The 21,660-nt window shown below is 45.0% G+C and overlaps 1 pseudogene; it reads right to left on the bottom strand.

The window, feature by feature from the left end:
* Window positions 1–12,937: 12,937 nt before the first annotated feature.
* Window positions 12,938–21,343, bottom strand: LOC138848729 (palmitoyltransferase ZDHHC5 pseudogene; annotated as a pseudogene).
* Window positions 21,344–21,660: the final 317 nt, after the last annotated feature.

Raw genomic sequence — 21,660 nt, 5'->3', positions numbered from 1 at the left:
TATGCATTATAAAGTCCAAGTGAGGTGTCCTGCCACTAGCTCAGCATCATGGCTCTTAAACTGGCTCATAAACTGGCTCCTCTGGCAGGCATGAGTGGGCACAAAGAGAAGAAGAAAGCAGTCAGTGTGAACTGTGACTAAGTGGAAAGGGCTCCAAGGACAGTGATGCAGAGCTCTGATGCCCCTAGCTGGATGTAATATGCAGGCAGGCATTTTGATTTCTGGGAGACTACCATGCTCTGAGTTGCCATGGGGCCATCAGAACTGAGCAGAATCAACACATTCAAGGCCAACATCTACAATTCATCTAGTGATAATGGAGCACAGGAGCTTGGCTTTATGGGTACAAGTAAGCCTCACTCCCTTACTATATCTTTCTGTTTGGAGCCACTGGAACTGGAGAGCACATGGGGTCAGAGGGGGTAGAGGAGCATGGTGTGTGGGGGTCTAAATGTGGCAGCAGTGTGCAGAGGGAGGTGTGGAGGAGGAGGAGAGAACCAAAAGCATCTAATACTAGGGGCATAAGGAGCAGAGGAGGAAGGGAGACAGGGATGATTTGTCTGCACTATGCCTGGTACTCTCCTGGGTATAATTGATACAACATGAATGCTGTGAATATAGTGCTTACCCTAAAGACACTTCAGTCCTGGGGGACAGGTGACAAGGACATAGACCATTACAATAAAAGGTGTGATAAAAGGTGTAGGTGCACAATAGAATCACCTACATCATTTGTGGATTTCACATCCACGTCAGGTAAGAACAATTAGGCTAAGGTCAAATCTCAGGCAGGAGAGCCCAGAAATGACACAGTTGTCTGAAAAGAAAATAGGCAGATGATAGGCAGAGGCTTGGTAACTGAAGCTGGGGCCAGAGCCTGGATCCTGACTGACTGGGAGGCTGTCAAACTCTCATTAACTTGTACGAGGCTGAGGTGTCCTAGCTTCTATCCTGGTGCTCATGTCTGTAGAGAGGCATAACAAGAAACTCACCTCTGGCTGTGGTTGACCAGAGGGACTGTGGGAGGTCCTCCATTTGAGGCCAGAATCATTTTACCCTGAGGTTTCCTCATTCATGGGAAGCCTTCTTTTCTTTTCTTTTCTTTTCTTTTCTTTTCTTTTCTTTTCTTTTCTTTTCTTTTCTTTTCTTTTCTTTTCTTTTTTTTTTTAACAGGCAGAGTTAGTGAGAGAGAGATAGAGACACAGAGAAAGGTATTCCTTCTGTTGGTTCACCCCCCTAAATGGCCGGTATAGCTGGTGCACTCTGCTGATCTGAAGCCAGGAGCCAGGTGCTTCTCCTGGTCTCCCATGTGGGTGCAGGGCCCAAGCAATTGGGCCATCCTCCACTGCACTCCCGGGTCACAGCAGAGAGCTGGACTGGAAGAGGAGCAACTAGGACAGAATCTGGTGCCCCAACCAGGACTAGAACTTGGAGTACTGGTGCCGCAGGTGGATTTTTTTTTTTTTTTTGCATTAAACCCTCCTGCCACCAGATCTCCCACATACCCACAGAGGACAGATGATAATGACTTATTGAATGAACAGAATCTTGAGGTGTCAACTAAATAGAAGACTCATCTTATGAGTCAATACTCACCTTATGGGTGTACTGCAATATGAGAAAATTGAGGCAGGGGATTTTGGTCACACTCAACCTAAGAGTCCTTAAAAATCAAAATAAATAGGAGCTGGTGCTGTGGCACAGTGGGTTAAAGCTCTGGGTTGAAGCACCTGCATCCCATATGGGCACTGGTTTGAGTCCCAGCTGCTCCTCTTCTGATCCAGCTCTCCACTATGACCTGGGAAAGCAGTAGAAGATGGCGCAAGTCCTTGGGCTCTTGCACCCTTGGGGGACACCTGGAAGAAGCTCTTGGTTCCTGGCTTCAGATCAGTGCAGCTCCAGCTGGTGCAGCTCCAGCTGGTACAACTCCAGCCATTGAGGCCATCTGGGGAGTGAACCATTGGATGAAAGACCTCTCTCTGTTTCTACCTCTCTCTGTAACTCTGTCTTTAAAATAAATTAAATATTTTTTTAAAAAGCAAAATAAATAAATACTCCCTTTCACAACTCAGAAGTGCCCAGCTGCCAACCTCCTGAGTATATGCTCCCAGAAAATGAGAAATCCCCTAAGACTAGAGGTGGGCAAGCACTATCTTGACACTTTCAAAACCACATGAGGAGAAAAAGCCCCACCCTACTAGAACCCATTCATCCAAGGATACAGCAGAAGCCTCAGAGGCTGGCTTCATTGCACATTTGCCAACAGGGTAGCAGGACACAGAAGGCATGAAGATATTTGTGGCCTCATGGTGCTGGCTCCAGCTGTTGACACACAAAGAATGGGTGATAGGCAGGAGTTTGAGCTAGCCCTGCTTCTGCCTGGTCAGCACTTTAGTACGCATGGACCAAATCTGCATCTGGAGTGCCTGCTGAGGCCAGGGGATACATGTGGACCTACAGCCAGAGGAAGTTTGAAGCACTAGCTTCAAGGTTGGAGAGTTGTCATAGCAACAACACTTTTAGGGGTTGATGTGACAGGGACAGCCCTGGAAGATGAACTGGTCTCCTGACCCCATGTCTTTCCCTTTATGCTCCTCTGACCTACAACGTGAGTGAGACTCTGACAGAGGGAGACTGGGGCATGGGATTTGCAAGGCAGACAGGTGAGCAAGTGAAGCAATCTGACTTCTTACCTGGGACAACTAGAGAAGAGGAGAGATTTGCAGGCTAGAAACAGAGCAGAGAGACAGCAAAATAATACATCCCTGTTGCCCCTTCCCCAAGATGCACAATTGACCTCTTCTTAAATCAGAATTGATGGTAGTAGTGATGTTGGAAATTGTTAGTGAAGGGCCCAGTGTGGCTAATTTTCTGTTTGTCTTTCCTGCAAAAGGTATAGCAAATGATATCTACTTAAAACATACACATAGCTTGAGGCCTGACTGAGAGTTCTTGCAAAATATAAGTACACCTTGTGAACTTGAAAGATGCTAACTGTGTGGCCTCTCATTGGGGATTTGGAGTTCTGTAATTAGAGCTGGATTTTGTCACCGGTGGTGCACACTGTTGTCTCTACTAGAGTCCATGGTCACTCTTGTGGCATTTACCCTGGTTGGACATTTCCTCAGATTCCCAGCTGAAAGGCACCAAACATGAATGCCTTTAGCTAAAGAGTGAAATCTATCTGAACTGCAGCAGATTGTGATTGGATACATTTTTATTGTAGAATTACTACTGGAAATTGCCTTCATCAAAGCATGCTTTGTTCTGACTTTATCATACTCAGTGATGGAGCAAGGACAAAAGCCTTGGATCCCTGTTGACCTCTTACATAGCAACAAGCAGGCCCCTGTTTTTCTGCCTTGCCAATACAGCTCCACCTTACTTTAACCAGGCCTGTCCTGCCTTGACTTTTGGACACATTACTATCAGAAGACTCCTGCTGTCTGCCCAAGATCTCTCTCACTCCTCTCAAGCTATCTATCCATATCGCAGCAGCTAAGCCTCACAGTCCAGCCTCAGCCTGAACCTCTCCCAGCTCACACTGTGATCTCAAGTGACCCTGAAATCTAGCCCAAACTCTCCCGCTTTCTCATCAGCCCAGCTTTAGCTCACATCCCCAAGCCCTTTCAGTCCACTTTGTTCTACATAAACCACTGTTCTGTAAGGCAGGGGGTCTTCTCACTGCTGTATGCTCACTGGCAACTCTCTCCCATGTAGTCACCCATGCATTGTCCTATATGAGGTCTAGAGCACTCTAGGGAGTGATACAGGAGACATCAAGTCTCTGCAGCTGCATGACATGTTGATTGGGCTTATAAGTTCAGAGTAGGGGAACTCAAGTGTGGCCCACTGGGTACAATCTGATAGCACAGTAGTAGTAAAAATGGTAAAATAGTATTCATTGAGTCATTATATGCTAGACATGGCTAGTAGTGTTTTAAAATGTGTTGTCCCATTTCATTTTGCTTAAGCACAAGATACTATTATTATCATCATTTTCCAAGTGAAGAAGAATGGAGATTACCCAAGATGCTATTGCAAAGCAGTGGCAAAGCCAGAATTCAAACCTGGAAGAATTTCTTAATGATGATGGTTACTTTTTGGTTGGATTTGTCAGAGTCTGGTTGATTATACACACTCTATATACTGTCTACACACTCCAAAAGGTTTTTCTTTCTTTTTTTTTTTAAATTTTTTGACAGGCAGAGTGGACAGTGAGAGAGAGAGAGACAGAGAGAAAGGTCTTCCTTTTCCATTAGTTCACCCTCCAATGGCCACTGTGGCTGGCTCACCACACTGATCTGAAGCCAGGAGCCAGGTGCTTCTCCTGGTCTCCCATGCGTGTGCAGGGCCCAAGCACTTGGACCATCCTCCACTACACTCCTGGGCCCCAGCAGAGAGCTGGACTGGAAGAGGAGCAACCTGGACAGAATCCAGTGCCCCGACTGGGACAAGAACCTGGTGTGCCGGCACCGCAGGCAGAGCATTAGCCTATTGAGCCATGGTGCTGGCCCAGAAGGTTTTTCTTAAAAAAGATTTATTTATCTTATTTGGAAGGCAGAGTTAGAGAGCACTTAGACCATCCTTCACAGCATTCCCAGGCATATCAGTAGGGAGCTGGACCACAAGTGAAGCAGCTGAGACTCAAACCAAAGCCCATAGGGATGCCAAAGCTGCATGCAATGGCTTTACCTGCTATGCTACAGTGCTGGGCCAAAATTAAGACTTTCAAAAGTCCTTATATATGAACTAAGTTACAGAGAGGCAGAGGCAGTGAGCAAGGTCTTCCATCTGCTGGTTCACTCCCAGATGAATGGCCAGAGCTGTGCCAATCTGAAACCAGGAGCCAGGAGCTTCTTTTGGGTCTCCTACACAAGTGCAGGGGCCCAAGGATTTGGACCATCTTCTACTGCTTTCCCAGGCCACAGCAGAGAGCTGGATCTGAAGCAGAGCAGCTGGGACTCAAACCAGCACCCAATATGGGGTGCTGGCATGGCAGGCAGTAGCTTTACCTGCTAAGCCACAATGCCAGACCCAAATGTTCTTAATTACAGGTTTTTGACAAATTCTGATAAAAATTTCCAGAACTCCGAGGGAAAGAAAAAAACTTTAAAAAAAGCACTAAGGGGCTGGCGCTGTGGCATTGTGGGTTAATGCCATGGCCTGAAGTGCCGGCACCCCATATGGGCACTGGTTCTAGTCCCAGTTGCTCCACTTCCAATCCAGCTCTCTGCTGTGGCCTGTGGATGCAGCAGAAGATGGCCCAAGTCCTTGGGACCCTGCACCCATGTGGGAGACCCAGAAGAAGCTCCTGGCTCCTGGCTTCAGATCAGGGCAGTTCCAGCTGTTGTGGCCAATTGGGGAGTAAACCATCACATGGAAGACCTCTCTCTCTCTCTCTCTGCCTCTCCTCTCTCTGTGTAACTCTGACTTTCAAATAAATAAATAAATCTTTTTTTTAAAAAAGCACTAAAATTCTGAAGGAGAGCAATGAAGAATTAGTTATAAGAATGAATAAATCAAACAAATTTATGGATTTATGTTTTTATTTAAAATATTGTTGGTTCTGTATTTGAATGTTTCACCTAAGTTCTGGAATATTTCTGTACTTTCTATTGTTATTAAGCTTTGATATACTTTTGTATATAGATGGAGTGTTCACCTTTTCTCTAATTAATTCATCTAAAATATAAAACTTTTAGGAGGATTTTTGGTTTCTTATTACATTGTGATTGTGTGAGTTCAGTAAGAATTTGTACTCATGACATCATGTTATAACTGAGAACATTAGCATATCACAAATTAAGCACAGAACACATGGCTTCAAGTGTTCCTAGACTTTCAGTGAGTGAATAGAAGTTGTCACTTCTTAGTAGGCCTCCCAAACATCAAAACATTAGATATCAAAGTCGAAAAAGAAAATATAAGGGGCTGGCACTGCAGCAGAGTGGGTGAAGATGCCACTTGTGATGCCAGCATCCCATTTGGATACCAGTTCAAGTCCTGTCTGTTCAATTCTGGTCCAACTCCCTGCTAATCCACTGGGGAAAGCAGTGGAATATGGTCCAAATCCTGCACCTGTGTGGGAAACCCAGAAGAAGCTCCTGGCTCCTGCCTTCAGACTGGCACAGCCCTGATCATTGTAACCAATAGGAGTGATTTAGCAGTTAGAAGACCTCTCTCTCTCTCTCTCTCTCTCTCTCTTTATAAGTCTACCTTTCAAATAAACAAAAATATGTAAAAATGAAAATATAATTCCTTTTTGGATTGGATTTTTAGCTTGGAGAGATTCTGAATCATCACTCATTATATATGTCTAATGCAATTAAAAATGGATTATAATGCACTTGCTTTTTAATTGCAAATTTGTTCATTGTTTTTAGATTTCCTGATTTTAAAAGTTTTATGAGGGGCTGGTGCAATGGCATAGTGGGTAAAGCTATTGCCTACAGTGCTAGCATCCCATTCAGGCACTGGCTCAAGTCTCAGCAGCTCCACTTTTGATCCAGCTCTCTGCTATGGCCTGGGAAAGCAGTGGAAGATGGCCCCTGTGCTTGGACCCCTGCACCCACAGGGGAGAACTGGAAGAAGCTCCAAGGCTCCTGGCTTTGGATTGGCCCACCTCTGGCTGTTACGATTTTTTGGGGAGTGAACTACTGGATAGAAGACTTTCTCTCTGCCCTTGCCTCTATGTAACTCTGCTTTTCAAATAAATAAATAAATCCTTTTTTAAAAAATGTTTTATGGGGCTTATTAGTGTATGATTAATCAACATTTCTAGTTTCCTTATATAATGTCAATTATAGTATAATATTCTGCTATTACCTTTTAACTCTGTTCATTGTTTAGGATGACAACTCAATTTGTTATCTTCTTTGGTTTGGTTACATATTTTTCTTTTTTAAAATATTTATTTATTTATTGGTATGTCTGAGTTACATAGAGAGAGAAGGAGAGGCAGAGAGAGCGAGCGAGGTCTTTCACCCACTGGTTCACTCCCCAGTTGGCTGTAATGGCTGGAGCTGCGCCAATCCAAAGCCAGAAACCAGGAGATTCTTCCAGGTCTCCCATGTGGGTGCAGGGTCCCAAGGACTTGGGCCATCTTCTACTGCCTTCCCAGGCCATAGCAAAGAACTGGATCGGAAGTGAAGCAGCCGGAATATGAACCAGTGCCTATATGAGATGCCCGCATTGCAGGAGGCATCTTTACCCACTACTCCACAGGGCCAGCATTGTTATATATTTTTCTTTTTGATCTTTGTGCCTCTTGCCTGGCAGAATTTTTCAGAAGTATAATGCCCAGCATAATACTCCTGGCCTGGCACTTTGAGATAGTGAATTCTGGCTACATAACAGATATAGCTAAGTTTATGAATGGACAGCAAGTAAAGTTAGCCTGAAGACCACTCCTTCTAAACCCTGATTGTTGGTCAAATTTGGCTAAAAATGTGCTCACACTGACCCCTTCTCATCAAATGTTTCTCTCTTACATGGGTCTGGATCAAAAACCAGGTCAAATAAAACCTGGAAAAATTGGAGCATGATCAGCTGCATTTTCAGAAATGGATTTTGTTCACAAGGAGGAAACAAAAATCAAGATGCAATGAGTCATTAGTGTCAATCCTAAATCAGATTAGATGAAGCAGGGTGGTTATAAAGGGAGAGTTTTTTTTAATGAATTATTGTTTGATAGTAACTATAACAGAACATTCTGTCAGAACTATATCCTCTAGAGAGGGCTTCCATTTTGAAGAGGAGATGCTAACTTGATGTGATACTTAGTATTCTCGTACATAATGCTAGAAATTTTGTACAGCACCCACAGTGAACGTCTGAGGAAGTTCTTTGACATTGTTGTTCCTGAAAAGCTGGGATTAGGATGCAGAGTACTAATTCAAACTTTGGAAAAATAAAATTGCTAATTCTGTAAGATTGATCTGGGCATTGCCATGTGAGGCTGGCTGATATGTCTCAGAATAACAGTCACTGGTGTACTGCAGGACACAGAGTAACTCACTTTTGGCCAACCCAGCACAATACACACAACTCACTTTGTGTGCTTCCACTTCTGGAGCAAAGGTTACTGGCTCATTTTGGGCTATTTGGAAGATATTAAGACATACTATTTGATAACCAAAATGTTACTCTGAAGCTATAATTTTTTTTTGACAGGCAGAGTTAGTGAGAGACAGACAGAGAGAAAGGTCTTCCTTCCGTTGGTTCATCCCCCAAACGGGTGCCATGGCAGGCACACTGCACCCATCCAAAGCCAGGAGCCAGGTGCTTCCTTCTGGTTCCCCATGCAGGTGCAGGGCACAAGCACCTGGGCCATCCTCTACTGCCCTCCTGGGCCACAGCAGAGAGCTGGACTGGAAGAGGAGCAACTGGGACAGAACCAGTGCCCCAACCAGGACTAGAACCCTGAGTGCTGGTGTCGCAGTAGGAAGATTAGCCCAGTGAGCCATGGCACTGGCCTGAAGCTATAATGTTTAATCCAGTCACCTTGCCACGAGAACCCTCTGGGGCACATATATGTGAATAATTTTATGATATTGAACAGCTGGATCTGAGCAATGTCCCTTTAGCAGAGGGGGGAACACCCGTTCCATGTCCTAGAAAGCCCATGGGTCTGACCTTGCTAAGGCAACTGCAAATGGGACTTGAAATTCAATAAACCTGTAGCAGGCTAAATCTTTTTTTAAAAAGATTTATTTACTTATTTATTTGAGAAGCAGAGAGAGAGAGAGAGAGAGAGAGAGAGAGATCGTCCATCCATTGTTTCACTCCCCAAATGGGCACAGTGGCCGGAGCTGGGCCAATCCAAATCAGGAGCCAGGAACTTCTTCCGGGTATCCTGAGCAGGTACAGGGCCCCAGGACTTGGGCATCTTCTACTGTTTTCCCAGGCCATAGTAGAGAGCTGAATTGGAAGTGGAGTAGCTGCAATGTGAACCAGTGCCCATATGGGATGCTAGCACTGTGAGCAGTGGCTTTACCTGCTATGCCACAGTGCCAGCGTCCCATATGGGCACTGGTTCAAGTCCTAGCTGCTCCACTTCTAATCCACTCTCTGCCATTGCCTGGGAGAAGCCTGGAAGATGGCCCAAGTACATGGGCTCCTATGCCTGTGTGAGAGACCTGGAAGAAGCTCCAAGGCTCCTGGCTTTGAATTGGCTCAGCTTCTGCCATTGAAGCCATCTGGGCAGAGAACCAGCAGATGGAAGACTTCTCTCTGCCTCTGCCTCTCTGTAACTCTGCCTTTCAAATAAATAAATAAATCTAAAAAAAAAGCTGCACAGAAACTGGCTGTGCAATCCTTCTCAAAATGCAGAGGATCTCTACAGCTAAACCCGAGACTAGAAACTTTGTCTGAAGCAATGCCTACAGGGCTGGTGTTGTAGTGTACCACGTAAAACAGCCAACTTCTACTCAGTATCCCATTTGGATGCTGGTTTGAGTCACAGCTGCTCCACTTCTGACCCAGCTCCCTGCTAATGGCCTTGCAAAAGCAGCAGAAGGTGACTCAAGTACTTGTTCCCCTACCACTCATGTGGAACACCATGAAGAAGCTCCTAGCTTTGTCATGATCAATCCCTGGATTATGCAACCATCTGAGAAGTGAACAAGCAATGGAAAGTCTCTGTCTCGCTTTATTTCTCTGTTAACTTGACTGTTAAGTAAATAAATAACTAATAAAAGAAATACCTAAAACTTTGTCTCCCTTCATTCTTACAATACCCCAGTCAGACAGTCATTGTTCCTTTTCCCTGAGGTTTGAGGAATAATAAGAAATAGGGGCAATTGAGACAAAACTTCTATAATACAAAATCAGGGCTCGGCCTCTTGTCTGTGTCTCTTAGCCCAAAATTTCCTTGCCTATACAATATCAAAAAAATTTGGGACCAATGCTGTGGCATGGTAGGCTAAGCCTCTACCTGCAGTGCCAGCATCTCATATGGGTGATGGTTCTAGTCCCAGCTGCTCCACTTTTGATCCAGCTCCCTGCTAATGGCTTTGGAAAGCAACAGAAGATGGCCCATGTCTTTAGGCCTCTGCATCCATGTGGAAAGAATTTCCTGGCACCTGGCTTCAGATCAGCTCAGCTCTGTCCATTGTGGCCATTTAGGGAGTGAACCAACAGATGGAAGACCATTCTCTCTCTCTCTCTCTCTCTCTCTCTCTCTCTCTCTCTCTCTCTCTCCCTGCTTGTCTGTAAATTCTCCCTCTGAAGTAAATAAATAAATCTTTTTTTTTAAAAAAGGGAGTGATACAGCTGGCCTCACAAGCTAGTAATCACTGGACAAAAGAAGTCATTTGTTTCTGCAATAGATAAAACCCTGTTAGCCAAAATTGTCTGGAAAGGATTATTTAGGGGAGTTTCAGATCCAGGTAAGAAAAATCCAAGTCTGGGAAGTAAATAACTATCATTTACATGTAAAGCCCAGGCCAACTGAAGCCCACCGGGACATCATAAAAATTCCCTAAAGAACATGTCATTGCCAACAATAAAAGGAAGATCACAAGCACCACTGAACAATCGGAAACTTGGCCAAAGCTCAACAATCACCTGTCAGCCCCAATTTTAATCTATAAAAACCTTTACTTTTAACTTCTCAGGAAGCCCTGAAATTAAGCAAAAGTTCTCATCTTACTTTGGACTTTGCCATAAATACCTCAATCCACCACCACTCAATGTCAGTGATTGGCTTACTGTGTGTTGTGCAAGCACATATAGGTCAGGGGGTTCTTTTTTTTGTTTGTTTCTGTTTTAAAGATTTATTTACTTGAGACTCAGTGTTACACGGAGAGAGGAGAGGCAGAGAGAGAGAGAGAAAGAGAGAGAGAGAGAGAGAGAGGGGTCTTCCATCTGCTGGCTCACTCTCTAATTGGCTGCAATGGCTGAAGCTGCACTGTTCTGAAACCAGGAGCTTCTTCTAGGTCTCCCATGTGGGTGCAGAGGCCCAAGGACCTAGGCCATTTTCCACTGCTTTCCCAGGCCAAAGCAGAGAGCTGGATCAAAAGTGGAGCATCTGGGACTCAAAGTGGTGCCCATATAGTATGCCAGCACTGCAGGCAGTGATTTTTATCTGGTATGCCATGGGGCAGGTCCTGGTTAGGGGGTTCTATAACAACATTGCTAATGAGTTTGGGGGAATTGTTATGCAATAGGAGCAGCGATGGGACTTGAACTTAGGCATGCTGACATAGAATGTAGGCATCTCAAGCAGTGCTCCAATCACTATGCTAAATCCCATTCCCTTAGTTTGTTAAATTAACTTTCTATTTGAATGCCAGAGAGACTAAGACAGCAGAGATGATCCATCTGATGGTTCACTCCCCAAATGCCTAGAATAGCTGGGGCTAAGTGAGGCCAAAGCCAAGATCCAAGAACTCATTCAAGGTCTCCGTCATGGTTGGCATGGATCTGAGTGGCTTAGCCTCCAAGGGTGAACATTAGCAAGATGATGGGATTAGGAGAAGATCCAGGACTCTGTCCTAGGCACTCTTGTAGCTGATGTGGGTGTCCCAAGTGACAGCTTAATTGTTGTGCCAAATTCCAGCCCAGCTAACTTTGTTGAGATATTTTCCCTCACAAGTCTCTTTCTCTACTTAGAAGAGGGAAAACTGATTTTTCCTTGACAAAAATTGTCAATTAAACAGGGAGATTCACACAGATGAAAATGAGATACACTCAGCATTATTTTAAATATATTATTTCAAAGTTTGCTTTTTATAAATTCAGGAAAGTAAGAAGATAATAGATTGTGGTTTGGGTACAAATAATATATCTAAACTGAGCATAACATGAATTTTAACACCTCTGCTTTCGAAAACATTTACAACTACTTTGAAGTTGTGTAGAAGAGAATGATATAGAATTAATGAAAACATGAATGCAGGAGGTCAGTTTCTTCTTTTCACCTCAGCCTCCAATGCAGGACCACCAAGTCCGTATTGCAATGTTCAGATACATTATGTATATTTTCACACTGTTTTTGTCTGCCACTCTCTGAATCTATGTTGGGATTAATTCCCCAAGCCCTCTTGAATCTGTAGAAATATCACAGCATGATATAGCTCCATCCCATTAAAACACTCAATAATGGATACATGACTCTTCCTTAAACTTTATATGAAGAAACACAGAATAACTCACCTGGAAGCATTTCAGAAAATGAGATAAACATTCAGGGAAAAAGCATTTGGCATGGTAGTGAAAAGACTCACATTCCATGTTATGGTACCGGGGTTCAAGTCCCAGTACTGATTTTGATCCAGCTTCCTGTTCATACACAAGCAGGTGAGCAGCAAGCTCAATAGTTATCTCTCTGTTGCCAGTGTGGTGGATTCAGAATAAGATTCTGGCTTCTGACTGCCCTGGCCGGTCCCAGCAGGTGCAAAGACAATCTCTCTCCCTCTGTCTCTCTCTATGTGTGTGTGAGTGTGTGTCCCTCAGTCTCTTAATCAGTATCTCTCTTTTCAAATGAAATTTTTTTTAAAGATTTTTTTTATTTGAAAGGGAGAGTTACAGAGAAGAGGCAGAGAGAGTTTGAGAGAGAAGTCTTCCATCCACTGGTTTGCTTCCCAGATGACTGCAACAGCTGGAGTCACACCAATCTGAAGCCAGAAGCCAGAACCTATTCCAGGTCTCCCACATGGTCGCAGGGACCTAAGGACTTGGGCCATGTTCTACTGCCTTCCCAGGCCATAGCAGAAAGCAGGATCGAAACTTGAGCAGCCAGAACACAAACCGATGCCTATACTGGATGCTGGCACTGCAAGTGGCGGCTTTACCGGTAACACTATGCCACAGTGCTGCCCCGTGAAATGTTTTCTAAAAATGAGAAACATCATGGACAAGAAAAATATTTTTTCCTAAGCCATCAGGGTCATGTTCAGCATCTTTACCTACATGTGGAAACTGCCCAAGTCTTTCAGAAGCTGCAATCATATCTTAACTCAGTCTTGAGGGAAAAATGCTCTTGTTTTCCTGTAGGTGCTGTGCATACATCACTGGTAGTAGAAAGCCTGTGCTTGGCTTCTCCAGGGTGAGTTTTGGTGCAAAGCTCACTGTTTAGTGGTGGCTTGCTGCCCCCTGCTGGCCCTCTGGTGGAACTAATAAAGTGTTTGGCAGATACTGACAAATTGTTTACAAACTTTAAAGACCCTACATAATGATGAATAGCAAAGTTAAAGTGCTCACAACTTCCCATTTTATAAAGCTATAGGAATGGAGAGACTGAGCCTCTTCTAATCTTAGCTTCAACTGTATCCCATTACCTTTTTTATGTGTATTGCACTTCCAATCATTTCACAATGTTTGCTATTGTCCTTTGTGATTTGTTTCTGTAGCTCCTAGGAGTGTGCTCCTATTTTCCACATACTGTGCACTTCTCAAATGTTCTTCTGTTACTGATATTCCAGGTGAATCTACTGTGGTCATAGGATGTCCTTTTTTATTTTTATTCTTTTAATTTTATTTAGGTTCTTTTGTGATCTAGCAAAAGGTCTTCTGCAGACAATGTTCTGTGAGTACTTGAACAGAATGTGTATTCTTTTGTTCAAGTACATGGTCAAGTTGCTTTATCCTTTCCAATATATTGCAAACCTGTTCTGTCCATTATTAAAAGTGACACATTTCTGTCTCCTAATATTAATTTTTAAGAATTATTATATCTAATACTGTACTAGAGAGAGAGAGAGGCCTTCCTCTGCTGATTTTCTTTCTTTTTTTTTTTTTTTTTTTTTTTTTTTTTTTTTTGACAGGCAGAGTGGACAGTGAGAGAGAGACAGAGAGAGAAAGGTCTTCCTTTGCCGTTGGTTCACCCTCCAATGGCCGCCGCTGCAGCCGGCGCACCGCGCTGATCCTGGCAGGAGCCAGGAGCCAGGTGCTTTTCCTGGTCTCCCATGGGGTGCAGGGCCCAAGCACCTGGGCCATCCTCCACTGCACTCCCTGGCCATAGCAGAGAGCTGGCCTGGAAGAGGGGCAACCGGGACAGAATCCGGCGCCCCGACCGGGACTAGAACCCGGTGTGCCGGCGCCGCAAGGTGGAGGATTAGCCTATTGAGCCACGGCGCCGGTGCTGATTTTCTTTCAAAATTGCTACAAAGCTGGCCAATGTTGTGGAACAGTAGGCAAAACCACTGCCTGCAGTGGCAGCATCCCATATGGATCCTGGTTTGAGTCCTGCCTGTTTCAATTCTGATCCAGCTCTCTGCTATGGCCTAGGAAAACAGTGGAAAATGGCCCAAGTCCTTGGGCCCCTGTATCCAACTCCAGCTATTTTGGCAATCTGGGGAGTGAACCAGTGGATGGATGACCTCTCTCTCTCTCTCTCTCTCTCTTTGTTTGACTCTCTGTAACTCTGTCTTTCACATAAATAAATAAATCTTTTGAAAAGATGAGTTAGCCAGGAGCTGGATCACTAGAACTGCCAGGATTAGAACGAGTGCCAGAATTGGTGGCTTTACTCTCTATGCCACAGTCCGCCTTCCTAATACTAGTCTTGACCAGTCTTTTCTCTTTGATTTTTGTCATTTTCTTTCATTTAATGTTGGGCTTCTTTGTTAGATACATGCATATCTAGAATTAATCTTATCCAGGTTGATTGACACTTTCATTACTCTAAAATGTCATTTATCTGTAGTACCTTTATTTTAGAGTTTATTCTCTTATTAGAATGGTCAGCAAGTATATACATCTCTTTTATAATTACCTTACACTGCATATCCATATTTCATGCTTTAACCTCTAATACTTTTGTATTAGAAGCACCACTGTTCTGGTGCTTAAGGTTCATTTGCTCCATGATTCTGGCTTTTTCATTTTATCTTAAAGATTTATTTTATTTTATTTTATTTTGAAAGACAGATTACAGCAATCATGAAGGGAGCATAGTCCAGAGTAGGCAAAGCAGCCCCTGGTACAAATCACCCCTGTGAGCTGTCTTGCTGCTTCCTGAATATTTCTTTGAATCAGAAATAACCTGAGCAACTAGTTGTTGACCTGGTGTCATTGGCCTAAGGAGTTTCAGAATGGCAGAAACCAGATTGAAATTCCAACTGAAATCTAGGGAAATGTATTTGGTAAGTATCAAACCTGTACATGGTGCTACCAGGTAATATCTCTTTTAATATTTTGTCCAGCTGTTAGTGGATTTTTTTTGTTTTGTTTTGTTTTGAAAATATTTATTTATTGATTTGAATGACAGAGGTACAGAGAGAGAGGGAGACAAAGAGAAAGAATTTCCATCCATGGTTCACTCCCCAATTGGCCATAATGACCAGGATCGGGTTGGTCCAAAACCAGGTATCAGGAGCTTCTTCTTCCAAGTCTCCCACATGGATTCAGGGGCCCATGGACTTGGGCAATTTTCTATTGTTATCCCAGGTCATAGCAGAGAGCTGGATTGGAAGAGGAGCAGCCAGGACTAGAACCAGCACCCATATGGGGTGCCGGCACTTCAGGAGAGGGTGTTAACCCACTATGCCACAGTGCCAGCCCAAGAAATTGTTTTCTAACTTGGTTCTTTTACGGTCTGGACTAAACAGCAATCGTAATCAGAGCTCTATTCTTATTGCCCCTTAGCACTTATTTTCTAAGATAAATATATTGTATTTGGAAACTACAAAAGAAAAAGCTGTTTTATTATAATAGCACTTGACCTCCTTAAGACTGAATAAGAAATGGCCACTTAAAAGATCTCTGAATGGGGCTGGGGCTGTGATGTAGTGGGCTAAGCTACCACCGCAGGTGCCTGCATCCCATGTGGGCATGATTTCTAGTCCTGGCTGCTCCTCTTCTCATCCAGCTCTATGCTGTGACCTGGAAAAGCAGTTGAGATTTGCTAAGTGCCTGGGCCTCTGCACCCACATGGGATACCCAGGAGGAACTCTTGTTCCTGACTTAGGATTAGCCCAGATATGGCCATTGTGGGCATTTGAGGAGTGAACCAGATGGAAGACCTTTCTCTCTGTCTCTCCCTTTCTCTATAACTCTACAGATGGTCTGGGTGGAGGCTTCTTGGTAATGGAGTTCAGTTGCTTGCATTCGATGGTTACATGTTTTCTCAAGAGCTGTCAGTGAGGTCTGCCTTGTCATTGCCTTTCAGTGGGCTCCTGAAACTTCCGTGCAAACACCATTATTCATAGGTCATTCAAAACACCAGCAGCCAGTGAGTGTCAGCCAAAATATGAAAATTTCAACCAAGGTTAAAATTATGTTCTGTGTATTAAGTACAATGAATCAGAATCAGCCTTTTGAGTTTTCTTTTATAGGAAAAATTTTCAAAATCATAGCTTTAAGGAGCTGGCGCTGAGTCATGGCTGGTAAAACCACTGCCTGCAGTGCCATTATCTCATATGGGCACTGGTTTGAGTTTTGACTGCTCCACTTCTAACACAGCTCTCTGTTATGGACTGGAAAGGCAGTAGAAGGGTGCCCAAGTCCTTGGGCCCCTGCACCCATGTAGGAGACCCAGAAGAAGTTCCTGTCTCCTGGCTTTGGATTGGCCCTGTTCCAGCAGTTGTGACAATTTGGGGAAGGTGAACCAGCCAATTGAAGACCTCTCTCTCTCTCTTTGCCTCTGCCTCTTTGTAACTCTTCCTTTCAAATAAATAAATAAATCTTTATTTGCTGATAGATCAGGATTTCTCTCATTTGTCAGTTTAAAATGGCTAATCTGAATAAAAAATGAAAGGGACTCTGTGAAGAGGCTGGAGTCTCCCCTATTTAGATATTAGAACCCAGATACCCCCCCTACCCAGCACCATACTAAGGTGGCCTGAGGGGTAACCCCCAGGGGACATCTGGAGGGGCCTAGGCCTGCCACTCCTTTCCTCTATCCCATTTTTGGCATGTGATGAAAAATATTGCATTTTGGATTTTTCTCTTTTGTCCTTGCACTTTAAAATCGCCTTAACTGTAGTCTAGGGGAAGCTCTGAGGGGCTCACTTAAGAAAGCCACCCAATCCCTCCCTCCCAAGAAAGGGGGGATTTTCTAATAGTGTTTCAAATTAGGCCAGATGCTTTTCCTGATCCCCTCCTACCACCACCACCAATGTCATGGAGCTCTGACCCCTTTCCTGGGGAAACTAAATGCCAATAAGCCTAGGAAACTAACTTTCCAGAAGTCCTTTCCTCTAACCAAGAACTCAGACTCCCCTTTCTCCAGGTTTCTTTCCTGATCACTTAGCACCAACAGGGGGTTATACTACTTCCTTAGTTGGTAACAGACAAGAGAGGGACCATGGGGGGAAAGGAAGACTCTGGTGTCTCCCCTCTTTTCCTGCTGCACTGAGGACCAGGAACAGTAAGATCCTCCTTCTACATATCCCGCCCTCATTTTCCCATCCCAAGATAGATATATAATTTCTTTGATATTTATACACACACCTGGTAACGAAGAAGAGAAAAAATGGAATCTATAACAATAATAAAGAAATTGTTTCTGGTTTAAAAATGATCTGGTGTCCTCCAGGGCAAGCAATTGCACAAATGTCCACTGAGTCTGGTCCAGGGATTAGGGAAGGAAGGTCTTAAAAGGTAAAAGGGGGGAGCTACTACCCCAGCCTCAGGGCCCCAACTCTCCAACTCTGTTGCATTTTATAAAACACTCATCCTCTGGGAATTGGGGTTTTAAAAAATGTCTGTGCAGGGGAGGGGAGCCCCTTGGGGGAAGGAAGGTGGCCACCCGGGGCCCTTTGGTGTAGACATAGTGGTGAGGGAAGGGGAGGTGCTGATGGCTCACACATATCTCAGGTGGTACCGCCCGCTCAGGACAGTTTCTTGACTCCTCCCCTTGCGGGGCCAGGGGAGGCTGAGCTGATGCTCTTGGGTGCTGTTGGATTTGCTGTGGGTGGTATTGAGCTGTACTTCATCTTCAGGCATCAGTAGGTGGCTGCAAGGCCACTTCCTCTATCTCAGAGACACCAGGTGGGGATTTTTGGCTGCTGTAAGATGTTTAATGGCCCAGATATGGGGTTGGCCCCTTAGCCTTTCTGGCTTCCCAAAACTTGGGACAGCTGGGCGTCCAAATGGAGTCTTGCTCAGTGGTGATCTCTTTGGATCAGCTGGGGAGGAACTCCTATGAGGGCATGGCCTGAGCCAGGTGTTGACTGAATGCCTGGGTCTCCCAAGCCCAGCTCTTCCTCATGGACTGGGAGCTGGGTGACTGGTGCAGCAGCTTCTCTTATCCCTGGAGGGAGGCCACAATGTGGCACTACAGATTGTCATAACAGAATGGTGAGGGCTCTCGTGTTGGACCTGTTGGCACCAAACGTGGATGCCTCTCAGCTTCCCATTGCTGGGTCAGGCAGGCTGACAGGAAGGGAGAGGTGTAGCTGAAAGCTGGGTCTTGTTCAGGCTTTCATTGTATGTCTGATTGGCCAGGCTCTTACAGGAGATGGAAGTGGTGCCCTCTGAACGCATGGACTGCAACTGGTCCAGCACAAAACCTGTTCTCTGGGCTGACTTGAGGCTGGAGGAATGAGAGCCACTGGAAAGTGAATCAAAGTGAAAGCTTTTGCCAAAGGTGGGAGAACAGAAGCTCTGTGGTTCCAAGCTGGGCTCTGAGTGGTAACTGGGATGACGGCTGCTCTCTGCAGTTGAGGTTGGCTTCCTCAAACTGTCCCCATGACTAACTTGGTGCTGGAGGAATGAGGCAGGGCAGCTGATATACTGCTGCTACTATAACCTGGCCAACACTTGTACATTGTTGATGTGGGGGGCTGTCCTTGCCCCAAAAGCTGCTATCTCCATTAGTAGCCAGGCAAAGGTGTGTTTGCAGTCCCATGCAGCTGCTCAGGTCTGGCATAGGAGGAGGCTGGGGTTTGGGATCTGCAGACTGGCTCTCTGGTGTTTCCAAGCTTCCCTTAGACTTAGTTCCCCTAAGCTCTCCCTGGATGCCATTATCCATGATCTTCACAGTAATCTCACACTTCTGGCTGAAGGAAGGGAGGTCTGATTACAATTGTCTTCTTTTTCTTTGGTCTTCCCAAATATCTGGGTGCTGGGGAATTGCAAAGTGCATTGTTACAGCAGCCATTCGTGAAGGGGCTCATGCCTCCCTGGAATTTACCCATAACCTGTTCATTGGCTGTGCGTCCCTAGGCCACCAGCACATGAAACCCTGTGAGGTCAGCTACAGGGATGAAGAATAAGTCAGCAACACACTTCACTGCCATTGTGACAGTGTGCAGACCCCTGAGAGCTCCTCTATGTGGCAGAGGACATAAAGGAGGCCAAAGCCAAATATACCCATAGAGTGGGCTGTCAAGGAAAGGAGGAAGAGGAAGAAATAATGGTAGTTCTGATGGCCAATACAGTTGTTCAATCAGGGGCAGGGATTATCAAATTCCTCCACACAATTATCACAGACACTTTGTGGGAATGCCGAGGAGGACAGTAGCAGTGGCAGGTGGCACATCCTTTCATGCAAACTTGGATGCCCTTGATCTCCACTGTTTTGTAAAGGGAGCTCGAAAATCTTCCTTGTCCTCATCTTCCTCAGCTCGAGGGAAAATGCCTGGGTCCATGAAGGTGGCCCTACTGAAATTGTCCAGAACAAAGAGAAACATAACTGCATTGTAGATGGGCACTGCAGGTGACACATTCAGGCTTAGTTCTGGACACGTACAAGCAAAGAAGAGCGTTGTAGCTCCCACTAAGAAGATAGCGGCTGCTGAGGCCAGGACGTGTTTCTGGGTCTGAATCTCTTTCCAGACTCTGCAGCATGTTGGAGCTCTGAGGGGAGATCTGCCCTGCTGCATAACCCAGGCTCACACAGAGGCAGAACAGATAAGACAATGGGATAAGGGAACCAACAGAGAAGAGTCCAGAAAAAAACAAAAAACAAACAAAAAAATCAGGGAAACCAAAAATTTAGAATTATCATCCTTCCACATCCCCAAACAAAACTGAAGGTCAAAATATCTTAAACGAAGGAAACATATGGGAGGGGTAAAAGTGATTGCAAGTGATAAATAACTGCTTCCCCAGAACAAAGCAGAAGAGGAGGTTAAGAAACACAACTTGGGGGCTGGCGCTGTGGTGTAGCAAGTAAAGCTGCTGCTTGCAGTGCGGGCCTCCTATATGGACACCAGTTTGAGTCCTAGCTGCTCCACTTTTGATCCAGCTCTCTGCTAAGGCCTGGGAAAGCAGTAGAAGATGGCCCAAGTCCTTGGGCCCCTGCACCCACGTGGGAGACCTGGAAGAAGCTCCTGGCTCCTGGCTCCTGGCTCCTGGCTTCGGATTGGCACAGCTCCAGCCATTGCAGCCAATTGGGGAGTGAACCAGCAGATGGAAGACTTCTCTCTCTCTCTCTCTCTCTCTCTCTCTCTCTCTCTGCCTCTCCTCTCTCTGTGTAACTTTCAAATAAATATTAAAAAAAAAAAACAACACAAGTTTAACAGCTTAGAAGTGGGAGACAAACAGTAGGTTGTACACATACAAATGGCTGCAGGTAGAGAACATGGACAGTCAGACAGATCAAGGTAAAGCTCATGGACAGAGGCAGGTCTTCAAAAAAAAGAAGGGGAAATATCAAGGCAGGGCAGGAAATTCTGAGCAAGGAAAATGCCTGAGGAGATACCCTAGTACCTCCACGACTACTACACTCCCACAAAATGTGAGCAGCACCTAGAAGAGGTGTGTACTGTGCATTTTTATCCATGAAGGAACCTGCAGCCCCTTCCAGCTTGGAAGAAGAGCTGCTTTCACTGCAGCCCTTGTCAGTTCTAGGCAGCCTTCTCAGTGCCACCGCTCCCACACCTTGATTTCACCAGGGTTTGTAGTCTGCAATGGCTCTCTAATATTATTTATTTCTCTCTTGATGGCTAATGCTGGACTACAGCTGTTACAAGGTGAGTTGTAAATACTTTCCTTTAAGACGAGAGAAAACAGAGAGAGAGCAAGCTTGTCTGTCTTCAATCTCTTCTTGCTATTCCCAAGCCCTTCAAGGGCCCCATTTCCTATAGAGTTTATGCAAAACCGAAGGAAAACCTAAATCCTTGAAGCCTTTTCTCCCCAATAAGCAGAATAAGACGAAGACATCGATACCATGTGATACTTTAAAAAATAACTTGGGATGAAGGCACAGTTCCAAAGATGTCCCAGTTTCCAGGTTAGTTACTGTGTCTGGTCTTTCTTCTTCAATCTTGGGCTTTCCAGACAGAGTTCAACTGGGTTATGGTGCCTCCCTTGGAGTGGTGCCCGTCACCGCCACCATCGTTGTCGCCGCAGCCTCCCGGCAGTGCTGTCTGACCTCTGACAGGCAGTGCAGAGCCCCCGCACACTGCATGCCCGCCCTGGGCACGTGAGATGTTTCATTCATGAGGGTCATGCAGTTGCACCTGCCCCTGCTCACTCTGCCATCCACCCATAGCCCCCACCCCTTCTCCGCTCTCAAAGTTAAGTACTGTTAACATCTTAACATTCTTTAAAAGTAATTCACGATTGTTTAAAAGTAAGTATGAAATTTTTATCTTGTTTCATTTTGAAAATTATGTTAATTTAGAAGTTTTTAAAGAATTATTTTGAGATGGTGAAGGGGCTGACGCTGTGGCATAGTAGCTTAATCCTTCACCTGCAGTGCCAGCATCCCACATGGGTGCCAGTTCTAGTCCCAGCTGCTCCTCTTCCAATCCAGTGAGCTTCTGC

Source organism: Oryctolagus cuniculus, chromosome 2, assembly GCF_964237555.1.
Source record: "Oryctolagus cuniculus chromosome 2, mOryCun1.1, whole genome shotgun sequence".
Classification (NCBI taxonomy): Eukaryota; Metazoa; Chordata; class Mammalia; order Lagomorpha; family Leporidae; genus Oryctolagus; species Oryctolagus cuniculus.
The sequence above is the reverse complement of the archived record's forward strand: the minus strand, read 5'-3'. Positions and strand labels throughout refer to the sequence as shown.